The sequence below is a fragment of the Solanum dulcamara genome, chromosome 12 (genome assembly GCF_947179165.1).
Source record: "Solanum dulcamara chromosome 12, daSolDulc1.2, whole genome shotgun sequence".
NCBI lineage: Eukaryota > Viridiplantae > Streptophyta > Magnoliopsida > Solanales > Solanaceae > Solanum > Solanum dulcamara.
Window position 1 is genome coordinate 11,463,672 of NC_077248.1, and position 15,260 is coordinate 11,478,931.

Sequence of the window (15,260 nt, forward strand, 5' to 3'; positions counted from 1 at the left end):
AATCGTGCATGCCACCCACCCCATTCCTTCACATATAATATTAAACACAATAGAAGCCCATTATGTCATGTCCTTTACACATAATACTCAACAGCTCAACTGCACAGACCCACGCCCAAAAACCCATACACGTGCATACACCCATTCTTGATTGTCTTCTCCCTTGATAAGAATGACTTTCGACAAATAGTACAGAAGGGATGGCTCCTGGGCACGTTTTCCTGGTCCTTGGTTCGGTTTTGGGTTTGGGGGGGATATTTATTGAGATGAGAAAGAGAAGCAAAAAAAAAAAAAAAAAAAGGAGGGGGAGGGGGGACAAAAATTTTTTTTTGGAGAAAAGCTAAAGGCGACAATTGAAAATTTTATTTGTTGTTCATTGCTTCTCGAGGGAAATTGTGGTGGCGGAAGTCGGATACGGCTAGCTCATTGTCGTCTCTGGTTCGCTGCTCCAAAAAAGGTCAACCCTCTTGCTTTTTATTTTGATTTGTTTTAGTTACATCTATTTTTGGTTTTCCTGTATATACGTTGTGGTTTTGACTGAAGTGTGAATTTAGTCTTAGTTCTTGCCCTTAGTGATTTTAGCTTATTGATTTGTTCAGTCAATATGGGTTCTTTATATTGTTCTTGTTGCTATCATTGAGAAAAGTGGAATATCTTGATTTGGGTTCAAATATTTGCTCTCTTTTGTTGTTGTCTCAACCTTAGATTTTTATTTAAGTTTAGGCCTTAAATTATGGTATCTTAAGCTCATTGTTTGGTTCATCTATGTCTAACATGATGTCATACAAGTATGGATTTATTTTAATCTAAGTTTAGTTTTGTATAGCTGATTGCATTCCTATATTTCTAGCTCAACTTTTTTTTTTTAAAAAAAATAATAAATAAAATACATATTTGATTTTAAATTTGGAAGTTATGGTTGTTGCTACTTTTTGTTTAGATTATTGAAAATATGTTAGGGTATTAAATATTTAAGCGTTTGTTTACTGCAAAGCTTTTGATAGTTAAAATTACAATTGCTCTTATTATTGGTCACTGTAGTGCCGAACTTGTTAGGTAATTTAGTATTCGTATTGGAATTGAATTAGTTAAAATATGTGGCATTTGATAAGGATTCTCGTGTATGCTCGAAAATCTAGTTTTAGGTACTTAGTGTCACTAAGTCTCTGTGTTATTTCTAGCTTCCTAGAATATACTTAAAGTGATAAAAATGCAAAGCCATTTTACTTCGTACTTTTATATTTAAACTGTGAGTTTTGTTCTTTTCTCCTTGAATCCTCTATTTCAAGGATGAAATTAGTTTTCCTACTATGTTATATGTTTCTGATGTTGGCTTGAGAGTGTGGTTCGATAGTAATTTTATTTTATTTTTTACGCATGAACTGCATCGTGAGTTCATTGAACTCTTTCTTTTCCCTCACATCATCGAATGGGCCATGGGATCCCAATTTTTTTAAAGTCAATCCCTTCTCTGCGGTAAGAGGGAAGCTGGTATACAGATGGCGAAGATCGTATACGCCTAATATATGGTCAGATATACAGGGAATTTATGTTGTATACACTGATATATAGTATGTATACAACTGTGATATGAATGGCCCAAAAGTTTGAAATAAAGGTGGTCCAACAACTTAGTCCAGGCGTACAAACACTAAGTGTCGGGCCAGATTTTCATTACTTTATTCATTTATATTTAATTTGGATTGTAATAATTTATTTTTGTATTTACTTTATTTATATTGCTTAAATATTAATTATAGTTAGGTTTAACTTCTTAAATCCCCCTAAAAGAGAAATTGTTCTCTCTTATGACTAATTTATCCTTTTAAAAATAATTTACCTAAATGATACACACACACATATATATATATATATATATATACACACACACATATATATATATATATCTACATACATCAGTTTTTCTTTTCTTGTTCATTTTGACCATAAATCCTCCTTTCAAAATATTTTAAAGTATTTTCAAATAACTAAATTTCGTTAAAACAAACTCAAGCGTCTTTTCTTTAAATATTTTCTAAATAGTCAAATGATTTATATCGTTGGACAACCGCATGTTAGCGGCTATTTTGAATACTAAAACATTCTTAAAATAGTACTATGAATCTCATACCTTTTCTCTAAATTTTTAAGACTTATTTCTGTTAAAGTCTTTTAAATTAATATTTTCTTAATTTTTTTAAAAAATTAAGTGGCAACTCCTTTTAATTGGCTTATTTCTAAATCAATTTTAAACCCCGTCTATTTCTCGACATAACCTCTGGGGAATTTAGTAGGTGCTAATCATTAGATTTGATTATTTATTTAAATTTTCCAAATTATAACTATTGCACTTCATGACATTAAATTCCGCCAAATGGCGGATAGTTTGCATTAAGATTAAGGAAGGTTACGCAGTCACCTACGGCTGTTCCTTCAGAAAATAACCATTACTTTTTGAATTAATAAACGGGTAGTTGGTTCGTGGTTGTCCAACGCCGTTTATTATATTCAGCCCAATGTCTGTCTGACTTGGGTATCTAGTCTCTTTTCAAAGCCCACTCTAGTCCTCCTAGCGTAGAGCGAAACCAAATTCCTATTTAAGGATTAGCCTAAGGTGTCTTAATACCAAAGGTGTATTAAGTCCATTAGTAAACTGTCAAAACATGTCTCAGGTCCATATCTAAAGACATATCATTCTTATGTGGCATTTGAAAGATGTATGTGTGCAACCAAATTGTTACCCATGGAGGAGGGGGATGCTAACAGTACCTTGTTTTGTAGATATGACTCATTCTCTTAAATTCGACATGGTTATAGAAACGCCCTTGAATCATAAAATGTGGTGGAACAATCTCAATAGAGACCACAAAAAGATGCTTAATCGGCACATGAGGCTATTGCCATCACTCTTGAAAATGCTCGCTTGGCCTGAATTGATTGAAGCCCTCATTGGATACTGGATAATAAAAATATGGTATTTTGTTTTGGGACCGTCACCCCGACAATTGAGGAAATTCGAGATGCTATAGACACCATCGATACAGGATTAAAAAGAAGGTTCAAAAAAGAAGAGAACATTCTTATTCCCAATAAGCCAACCACTGAAGATATTATAAAATACCTCAAGCTGAAAAGGGATCGAGCTGATTGGGTTCGTGGATCAAGCGTTTCTTTCAGGGATCTGTACAATCAATTTGGTCATACAGATTTCTATATAACTATTAATCAGGATTTCTAGTCATACAAAAAATGGGATGAAACACGACCACTAGCATTTGCAATTGCACTATTAGGAACCATGGTGTTTCCTCAAGGTCCGAGCCTTGCTATTAACACTCGGATAATCATGTTTGCTCACACCACCTTCCATGGGCTTATTAGTCAAGGAGTAGTAAATTACTACCCGCTTGCACCTACTATCTTAATCGACATGTACCGCGCCTTGCGAAGGTGAAAGAATGGGCATAATTATTTTCAAAGATGTAATATGCTTCTCCAATGGTGGATAATGAGTCACTTACTCAAGGTACAAGGAACTCAAGAGCTCACTATTCTAGACGATAGAGACCCTCTCTTAGGTCTTAAACATGGAGTAAATTGGGGGGTATCTTGATAGGAGAAGAACTAAGAAGGAATGGGCTCGAATTTTCCTTGGGTTAGAAGACGATGACATACAATGGATGTTCAGTAGGTTCATTTCATACGAAATCGTGATATGAGGCCATAGGCAGTTTGGGAGAAAACAAATCATACCTCCAACAGGATATCCCAATATTTATGTGTTCGACCACGAAGACGAAAAGTCCCAAATGTAGGGAATATATTAAAAGAATTGAATAATCCCCCAAAATTGGTCGAAGGTACTCTTGCCAAAGATTGATTCAATGCCGAATACGTGAAGTGGCTAAGAAACAATGTGAAAGGTCTTTCATTTTCAGTTATAAACATTTATCGAAGTATTGAAGATAAAGTGTAATAAGCAAAGATAAAATTGGAACAAGTCAAGAGTGAAGCACAGGGAATACACAAGGTGTTTCTCTAAAAAACAAGAAGAGGATATGCATACTATAGAAATCCACCAACATACTATAGAAAACCTAACCCAAGAATTGAAAGACTTGAGGGGTAGTTTGAGAAATTTAGATACTTGGATGGAAGCGCAGAAAGCAAGCACAAGGTCTCCAAACTCGGGAGGAGAAGGGGCGTTGGTATGATGGTTAGTGGTTAATGGCTCAGTATACACTTCGTCAAGCTATGGGTCAAACAAAGAAGAGCCGAGGAAAAAAAAATCGTCCGGAGAACCTCAGTAGTTTCACCTAGGGCTGTTCACAGTTTTGATTAAAATCAAAACTAAACCGAAAATTTAACCAAACCGAATAAAAAACCGACATTTGGTTTTGTTTTAAATTTGAAAAACCAATAATATTTGGTTTGGTTATGGTTATTATAAAAAATAATCGAATCAAACCGATAATTATATACATAAAATTTATAATTATTTATATGTATAATACTAATTTTTCATAAATAATTAAAAATATTTTATACCTTTTAATTATTAATTTAATTTTGATCTACTTATTTTTAAGGCCCAACAATTCAAGCCCAACTCTCAAACCCAATTCTAAATTCTAATAAGCACTAAACAACAGTCCAAGTCCAACAATCCAACCCCGTTAGACCAATTCTAAATCCTCAATTTTAAATCCTAAATTCCTAATTAATAAACACTAAGCACTTAAGCAGCATACAACAACATAAGGTAAAAGTTAAAACTTTAAAACTCTAGTATTAGTTTTCCTTTTACATTTCTGTTCCTCCTCCAAGTTTTCAGTTCTCACGTTGGTTTCTCACAAAGTCACAGACGCATAATCATAGTCTCATAGACTAACAGTGAAGGCTCAAGAGCAACCTCAACTCCTCAACTCGAAGTACAAGATTGTCAAATTTTGAGAAGGTTTGTAAGAAGTTTTTCGAATTTTAAGTTGTTTTCTTTTTTGTTTCGAATGTTTAAGTTGATTTTAAGTTGTTTCCTTTGCTAGCTACTTGATTTTAACTTAAGTTGTTTCCTTTTCTATTTTGAATTACCTTTATTTTTTCTTGTCCGAATGGGTTCTAAACTTCTAAAAAATTTTAGATGAAAAGGATAGTTATAGAGGTTGAAGATTTGGAGGTTGAACATTTGGATCTTCCTGAAGATAGTTCAGTAACACCAACATCTGCTGTAACTCAAGCACATGTTAATGCTCCTAATACTTCTTTAGTGTGTAAACCTCCTAAAAAGCAGAAAAGAACTACTCCTTGTAGTCGAGACCCTAGGCCTGGGGATAATGGTAGAAGAACATCTAAAATTTGGGATCATTATACACAATTTACTAATAAAATAGGGAAATTGCAGGCAAAATGCAAGTACTGCCCAAAGACTTAGCTTGCCTGTCTAATTATGAGATTTCTAATCTTTGGGGACATTTACTTAATAAGTGTGAGAAATACCCTTTTAAGACCATTGATAGGAAGCAGACAACACTCAATATTAAACCTATTGAAGGAGAGGGATAGGGAGGTTTGGAAAAAGTTGTTTATAATATTGTCGAAGTTAGAAGGGCCATTGCCGAGTTTGTTATAATAGATGAACAACCATTTAGAGTCGTTGAGGGGGAAGGCTTTAAGAGGCTAATGACGGTTGTTTTACCTAATTTTGAGTTACCTTCTTGCATTACTGTTGCTAGACAATGTTTAAAAATTTATAAAGAAGAGAAACAAAAGCTTAAAGACTTGTTAAAGATCAACGTGTTTGTTTTACTAGCGACACATCGATGTCAATCTAAAATTTGACTTATATGGTCATTACTGCTCACTAGAATGATGATCAGTGGAATTTGCAAAAAAAGATTCTTAACTTTTTTCAAACTCCAGATCATAAAGGTGAGATAATTGCAAAAGGAATTGAAGCTTGTTTGTTAGATTGGGAGATCGAGAACATATTCGTGGTGACACTAGATAATGCATCAGCTAATGATGTTGCAATTAGGTACTTAAAAGAGAGAATTAATGATTGGAATGGTGTCATCTTGAGAAATGATTTTTTACACGTTCGATGTAATGCTCATATCTTGAATTTGATTGTAAAAGAAGGATTGAGTGAAAAAAATGAGTCCATTTCTCGGGTAAGGTGTGTTGTGAAATATGTTAAGTCTTCTCCTGCAAGATTTTCTTCCTTTAAGTCATATGTTGAGAAGGTAAAACTAGACACTCATGGACTTTTGAGTTTGGATGTTGAGACGAGGTGAAACTCTATATATTTGATGTTAAATATAGTTGTACAATTTGAAAAAGCCTTGTCAAGAATGTATATTGATGATCATAAGTACTTTAACTATTGTCTTGAATTGAGTGGAATAGCAGGGCATCCATCTTCGGAAGATTGGAAGAATGTGAAAGTCTTTCTCAAGTTTCTTGAGATTTTCTATAAAACCACTTTGAAATTTTCAAGTACTTTGCATGTTACTTCAAATTATTTCTTCTATTAGCTTTTTAATCTTCAAAGCATAATTGTCCAGTATTCGAATTTTAGCGATTCAATTTTGACTGATATGGCTAGGAAGATGAAATTTAAATTTGATAAATATTGGGGTGATTTTGAGGATATGAACATGTTGTTATTTGTTGCTGTGGATCCTCGCTATAAAATGAAGTATGTGAAGTTCCTTTTTAATAATTTTTATGATCGTGTCGAGTGAAATAGAAAGTCTACTAAAGTGGTGAACACTTTAACTTGCTTGTATAATCATTATAATAATTCTATTTCTGGGCCTTCTAGTGAAAATACTGGAGATCAAACTAGTGTGATGAGTAAAATTAGTGCAATCAATAGTTCTGATGTATGGCAATCGCAATGGGAGAAATTTCTTAAAGATGAGAATGATGTTGATAATAAGTCTGATCTTGAAATGTATTTAATGGATGATTTGGAGAAGATTAAGGATTTTAATATCTTGACTTGGTGGAAATGTTCATCGGAAAGATGTCTTATTGTCTCTAGGATTGCAAGAGATGTGCTTGCTATTCCTACATCTATTATTGCCTCAAAATCAGTTTTTAGCACCGGTGGTTGAATACTTGATTGTTATCAAAGTTCTCTATCGACAAAGATGGCTGAAGCTCTTGTTTGTTGTCAACAATGTTTACGGTCAACATCTAAAGAAAGCAAACTTAAAGACCTTTTAGAAGAAATTCAAAAATTTGAGATTGCTGAAAAAGATAATTTTACATAATTAACTATATGAATATTTGTTTCATTTGCTATAAATTACTATCTTAGAACGATAGTTGTTGAAACTTTGAGCTTTCTATGGTATTTTAGCTAATTGTTGCCACTTTAATATATGTTGCTACACTTTAATATTGAGAGCTAAAAACTGAGCTGCTGCTGTTGCTGAACTGTGCTGCTGCCACAGTTTTAGCAGTGCTACTGCCGCTGCTGAACTTTGTTGAATTTAGAAAAAAAATCCTTCTATGTTGGATCCATTATTGCAAGTCTGCAGGTTGCTGCTAGTTGTTGGATGTTGCAGGTTCCAAGTATCGTTGTGTTGGAGGTGTGTAAGTGGTTGTATAGTTGAGGTACATATTGTTGGAGGTTGTTAGGTGTTAGGTGTTGTTGTTGTTGGGTACTGCATCTCTGCATTATCTGAAAAGCTTCATGAGGTTGTTTCTACAAATAGAAAAACTCCAAGAGTAGCTCAACTGCTGTTAGCTGCTGAAGTTGTTGTAATTGTTGGTTGCTGAAGATGTTACAGTTGTTGGATGCTAAAGTTGTTGTTATATAGTTGAAAGATTTGTTAATGGTTGTTGCAACTTGCTACAGCTCTGTAATGTGTTGAAGATTGTTGGGTACTGTTGTTGTGGATGTTGCAGCTTGTTGTAGCTCTGCAATATGTTGAAAGTTGTTGGGTACTATTTTTGTGGATGTTGCAGCTTGCTACAGCTCTGCAATGTGTTGAAGGTTGTTAGGTACTATTGTTGTGGATATTGCAGCTCTACAATGTGTTGCAGGTTGCTGAGAACTGTTGTAAGGTGTTGTTCAGTAGCTCTTGGATGAACAAGTTATAGTTCTTGGATTCTTCAAGTTGTTTGAAGTTTGGTGGTGATGGAGAACACCATGGGGGGTCATATTGTAGCTTCTTGAGCTTGCAGGTACATGATGATTAGAGTACTTGAAAAAATCTTTGGATAATGTTTGTATTGGAAGCACTGCATGAATTGGATAATTTGTTGCAGGTCTGCAGTGTATGCTGCATCTCTTCCTTGTTTGATCCTTTTCAGATGTTGCAGTGCTGCAAATTGTTGCAGCTTGTTGGGTGTTGTTTAAGTCCAACTGCACCTTCTTGCATACTGCAGGTCCTGGATGTACCTACACAAAAGAAGCAAACAAGGAGAGAACTCCAAATGTAAAGTGTTCAGGTCTTCACAGCACAACAGTACAACAGCACAGCAGCACAACACTCTAAATTATTCAGCTGTGCTGCTGTTTTTTTTTTTAAGTTGCACTAATTTTTTTGCAAAGTTGTTGCTATATTTATTGGGTGAACTGCTATACGCCTATACCTTTATATTTTTAGACATTTAATGCCTTATATCGTGATTTCTTTTGCAGATTCTTTGGGCACTGTTTTGAGCATTGATTAGTTTGGACTTTGGAGCTTAAGCTAAGGAAGATGAAGTACTTTTGATTATATTATAGATCTTCTAGTTAGTTTAGTTTAAATATGTAATTTTTTTATTTTAATGAACAAAGTTGTTTGTATTTTGGAACTTCCGTGGGCCATGAGTAAAAAAGAGCTTAGTAAGAATTGGAAGAATGTAGAGAGAGAATATTTAAATTATCTCGACTAGTCATAAATTGAATAACCGAACCAAACCGAACTAAACCGACAATAACCAAACTCGTAGTTATTATTTTACTTGGTTTCGTTATGGTTTTAGATATTTAATAACCGATTAAATTGGTTTGATTATGATTTTAATCAATAACCGACCCAAATTGGACCATGAAAACCCCTAGTTTTGCCCCTGCGTGGGCTTCGTTTCATGTATTTTCAATTATTCACCTCTACGTGGGTTGACCTTTACGTATTTTATTTTGATGCATTTTTCTGAAATGACCCCTGCGTGGGCCTTTTTTGCTTTTTGTATTTCTCTTAATCCCATAGGTTTCATTTCGTTTTTGTCCTCTTGGAGGAACTCTTTATTATTTATGCAAATTATCTCGAGGTAATGGAATAGTTTAAATTTTCTTAATTTCTCTAAAAAATTAAGTGATAACTCCTTTTAATTGGCTTATTTCTAAATCAATTTTAAACCCCTTCTATTTCTTGACATAACAGCCGTAATCTAGATATCTATGTGTATCTAATGAAATACTTGACAATCTATTATGATTGCAATTTATTTGAATTGATTATTCCTCGTTACTTATGCGAGCATGTTGTTTGCATTGGTTCTGAAAGCACTGTGATGAGAGGCATATGATTGTGTGGTCAAGGTCATTTTTAGTCAGAGATATGATATTGTCGAGGTCATTTTTGATAAGAGATTGATAGGTCGAGGTCATTTTCGGCGGAATTATATTGCCTAGGTTATTTCTGATGAAATTATATGGCCGAGGTTATTTCCTAAGGTATTGTATTGCCAAGGTTATTTACGATTGAATAATATTGCCGAGGTCGTTACATACGGATTATATTGCCAAAGTCATTACCAGTGAGATTATATTGTCAAGGTCATTTTCGGTGAGGTTGTGGGACTGAGGACATTTCCGATTAGAGATCATGAGACCAAGGTCATTTCCTATTAGATTCTATTATATGGAGGTCTTTGCCGGTAATTGCACACATGCATGATCATTGAGTGTGCATATATATGTTTTGCATATCTGTGTGATACTTTTGATGTCTATTTATGACTTGTGATTATTTTTATGATATATCTGCTGACATTGATCTGAGATTTGGACCTTATTGAACTGTTTAGTATGAACTGTTAGATTGGGTTGATTTCTGTGTAGGTTGTAGTTATGGAGGTTCGGTTGAGTTGGGAAGGAGTTCTTGTATTCTATTAGATTAACTTAGTTTTTCTAGATAGTTTGCTGGGTACCGTAATATTTGGTACTCACTCTTGCTTCTACACTTGTATAGGTTCTGAACTTGGACTATGATCATCGTCTCTTTCCGATCATTCAAGGCTTCTAGGAGTTTGAAAGGTATCTATTGATATCCAGCGTACTAGGAAATTCTGATTTCCTATACTTTTATGCTTTAATTTATTTGAGAGTTGAAGACATATTGAGACTTGTATTTCATTTTAATTTTGTTTTCTTTAGCGGTTTGTATATGTGACAACCAATCTTTCGGGGTATTTAGGTTGAAATACTCTCTTTTGCTTATTACTTACTCGTTTAGACTGTTTTCTCTTTACTTTCTGTAAATGTTGGGTTTTAGGTTGACATGTCCAGTGGGAAAGGATAGGTGCCATCACATCCGAATTTGAGTCTTGATAAATTGGTATCAGAGTTCCAAGTTCATAAATCTCACGTGTACAAGCGAAGCCTAAGTAGAGTTTTGAGGATCGGTACGGAGACTTATATACTTATCTTTGAGAAGCTATGAAGACTATTAGGAAACTCTCTTTATTCATTATTTCTTATCATATTAAGTCATTATCGCTAGTGCTGAGTGTCGCGTGTTGTTTTGACAGATGTCAATGACCAGATCTATGTCTATTGGCAGAGGAAAGGTAGTCCCCGAAGCAGCTATTGAGACCTCAGCTAGGGGTAGAGGTAGGGGCCGAGTGAGAGGCAAAAGTCTTGGAGCGGTTGCTGGTAGAGGCCATGCCCGAGGAGAAGCACCTACCCAAGGTTGTGTTAGAGAGGCCTTCCAAGAGCCACAGGTTGAGGATGCTGAGGACCAGGTTCCTTCACAGCCCGCACCACTGTTGCTTCAGGAGACCTTTTTAAGGATGCTAGGTATGTTGGAGAGTTTCACTTAGGGTGTTGCAGGCACGCCAAAAGGTTTAAAAACTAGAATTGGTGTACAGACACCAGAGTAGCATCAGGTCCTAGTAGTTCAAGATTAGGTGGGCCAGCCATCATTGGTTGTCGCACCAGCTTTCGATGCACAGATTACTCTAAATATAATTATGACTATAAAAGATCAACAATTCTATTCCAGGGTGGTAAGAGTGAGGATGCACATAAGTTTTTGATATTTTACCGTGAGATGTTGGAGGTAGTGAGCATGGTTGATGCTCGGGATGTTCGATTTGTTACACTCCAGCTCCGTAGGTCGGCCAAGAAGTGGTGTAGGACATTCATAAGGTCCAGACCAGTTGGATCCCCTCCGATTAAGTGAAGAGCTTTTTCTAGTGCTTTTGAGGATCACTTCATCCCATAGAGAATACAAGAGGAGAGTTGATTGAGATTCGAGAGTTTGACTCAGGGTGGCATGTCAGTTGTTGTGTATGAGGCTTATTTCTACCAGTTGTCGAGGCATTCTACAATGTTGACCCTAGATGAGACGGAGAGAGTCTACAAGTTCGTGAAGGGTTTGACCTTCTCTATTCAATATTATTTGTCCAGATTTGCCCGTGAGGGGCTTCTTTCCTATCCATTGTGAGCACCGCCAAGGAGGCAGAATTCATAGTTAGAGAAGAGTTTGGGGACCCCAAGAGGACCCATGCTAATAGTTAGTTTTCGGGTACCATGTTTGGAGGTATAGGTTCAGAAAGAGGCGACAGCCAATTTTAATGCCAGAGACCTGTTCATGCTTCTTTGCTAACAACCGATAGTTAGCAGTTAGTCTGAGGGTCTCTGAGTTTAGTTGGAGGTAGTTATAGTTTTCCATCAGGGTCATCACAGTAGCCTGTTCTGAGGTCGTGTTTTAGTTGTAGAGATCTGGGTTATTTGATGTGCCAGTGCCCACTACAGACTCAATCAAGTCCCCAATACACTTATTCAGCAGCTCTAGAGAGAGATTCAGTGCCTTTAATTTAAGGTCGATATAGAGCTCAGATAGGTAGATGTGGTAGAGCCTATAGTTGTGGTACTATAGTTCCATAAAGTAGGGATACGGTTTACGAGGGTGGTGGTTAAGGAGATTAGTGTTATGCTTTTTCGTGGAGACCCTTGGCTGAGGCTTCTGATGCGGTCATTACAGTTATCATCCTGATTTGACATCGACCTGCATTTGTGTTATTTGATCCTAGATCTACATTTTCTTACGTGTCTATTTATTTTGCATCTGGATTTGATTTGACTTGTGATCGCATGCCCATGCCTGTACATGTCTCTACACCCGTGGGTGAGCCCTTAATAGTGGATCGAGTCTATCGATCCTATCTTGTTTCTTTAGCTGGGTATGATACTTGGATAGACATGATTATACTGGGATGGTAGACTTTGATGTGATATTGGGTATGTATTATCTTTCCCCTTATCATGCTATTCTTGATTGCTATGCTAAGACTGTGACTTTAACGATACTGAGTGTTCCGAGGATCATATGGAAGGGAATTATTGGTTCCTATCCTAGTAAGGCCATCTTCTATATGCGTGCTCAGATATAGATTGATAGAGGATGTATATCCTATTTATCTTTTATTCAGGATACTAGCGCTAAGTCACCTCCCATGAAGTCTATTCCCGTAGTTAAGGAGTTTGCCGATGTGTTTCCTACTGATCTTCTGAGAGTTCCTCCAGATAAGGATATTGACTTTACTATTAACTTAGAGTCAAACACTAAGCCCATTTTTATTCCACCTTATCGTATGGCTCTGGCATAATTGAAGAAGTTGAATGACCAGTTGAAGGATCTGTTGAGTAAAGGGTTTATTCTCCCTAGTATGTCACCTTGGGGTACGTCGGTCCAATTTATGAAAAAGGATGGGTCTATAAGGATGTGCATCGATTATAGAAGTTGAACGAGGTGATAGTTAAGAACAAATATCCTCTTCTTCATATTGATGATTTGTTTGATCAACTTCAGAGAGCGACCTTATTCTCCAAGATCGACTTGAGATTTGGGTACTATCATTTAAGGATTATATCGTCATTATGAGTTTCTTATAATAATATTTGGGATGACTAATGGTCTAACAACGTTCATGATGTTGATGAATGAGGTGTTTAGGCCGTATTTGGACTTTTGTGATTGTTTTCATTGATGATATCTTGGTGTACTCCAAGATAGAGGAGGATCATGCTAGTTATTTGAGGTTGGTGCTTCAGAATTTGAGGGAGCAAAATTTGTATGTCAAGTTCTCCAAATGTGAGGTTTGGCTTGATTTCGTGGTATTTCTAGGGCACGTGGTGTCCAAAGAGGGTATTAGGGTGGTTCCAGCCAAGATTGAGGCAGTTAGAGTCTGGACTAGGCCTATTTCCCCCATAGAGATTTTTTTTTTAGGTTTGGTTGGATATTACTGACGCTTTGTGTAGGGGTTCTCTACTATAATAGCCCCATTGACTAGACTGACTTAGAAGGCAGTAGAATTTTATTGGTCCAATGAGTGTGAAGCGAGCTTCCAAAAGCTCAAGACGTTTTTTGACTTCAACTCTTGTTTTAACCTACCCGAGGAGGGTGTAGACTTCACCATATATTGTGATGCTTCCGGTGTTGGTTTGGGTGGATTTTTGATGTAGAAAAGAAAGGTAGTTGCCTATGCATCTAGATAGTTGAAGGCTCATGAGAAAAACTACCATACCTATGATTTAGAGTTAGCGACAGTGGTATTTGTGTTGAACCTATGACATCATTACTTGTATAACATGCATTGTGAGATATTCATTAATCACCAGAGTCTTTAGTACATCTTAATTTAGAGGGAGATGAATTTGAAACAACGTAGATGGCTTGAGCTACTGAAGGACTGTGATATTACTATTTTGTATCACTCGGAAAAGGACAATGTGGTGGCTAATTCTTTGAGTAGTAAAAGGCTCTTAGTATGGGGAGTCTCACGGTGATTAGTGTTGATAGGAGGCCCTTGGCTAGGGATTTCCAAAGTTTAGCCAATTGCCTTGTTCGATTACGAGGTTCTCAGCAGAGTGGAGGATTTATCACTTCTATTGAGGCCCGATCTTCTTTGGTTGATCACTTTCTGGAGAGGCAATTTTATTATGAAAAGCTATGTCTTATTTTAGACAAGGTGTTGAGGGTTGAAGCCAAGGAGGCTAGACTTGATTCAGAGGGTGTTTTGAGGATTGAGGGTCGGATTTGTGTGCCCAAGGAGGCTAGACTTGATTCAGAGGGTGTTTTGAGGATTGAGGGTCGGATTTGTGTGCCCAAGGTGGGCGACTTGGTCAGATTGATACTAGAAGAGGCTCATTGTTCTTGATATTCCATTCATCCAGATACGACAAAGATTTATTATGACCTTTATCAGTATTATTGGTGGTGTGGGATGAAGAGGGACATCGCAGAGTTCGTGTCCAAGTGTTTAGCCTGTCAACGGGTCAAGTGTGAGCACCAACCAGAGGATGCCCATTCCTACTTGGAAGTGGGAGTGGATCACCATAGACTTTGTTGTGGGATTACCTCCCACCGTAGGTGGGTGTGACTCTATATGAGTGGTTGTCGACAGACTGACCAAGTTGCTCATTTCATCCCCGTTAAGGTGAAGTACACGTCGAATAAACTAGCTCAGTTGTATATCAATTAGATTGTTCAGCTTTATAGTGTACCAGTATCTATTTTTTCGGATCGGGGTTCAGTGTTTACTTCGCACTTTTGGTAGGCCTTACAGAAGGGCCTAGGCACTAGGCTTGAAATTAGTATAACTTTTCACACACAGACTAATGTCCAGTATGAGTAGATGATTTAGATGTTGGAGGATATGATCCGAGCTTGTATTATTGATTTTGATGATAGGTGGGATCAAAATTTGCCCTTAGCAGAGTTTTCCTACAATAATAGTAATCATTTCAGCATTCAAATGGCCCCATTCAAGGCATTGTATAGTAGGCGATATCGATCTCCTATTGGGTGGTTCAATTCAGTTGAGATGGACTCTTTAGACATGGACTTGCTTAGACATGCCAAGGAGCAAGTCCGGATGATCCAGGGTAGGCTCTTGACAGCCTAGAGTAGACAAAAGAGTTATGCGGATAGGAGAGTTCGACCATTAAAGTTTATAGAGGGTGATTATTTTTGGCTCTGAGTGTCACTCATGAAGGGAGTGATGTAGTTCGGAAAAAGGGTAAATTCAGCCCC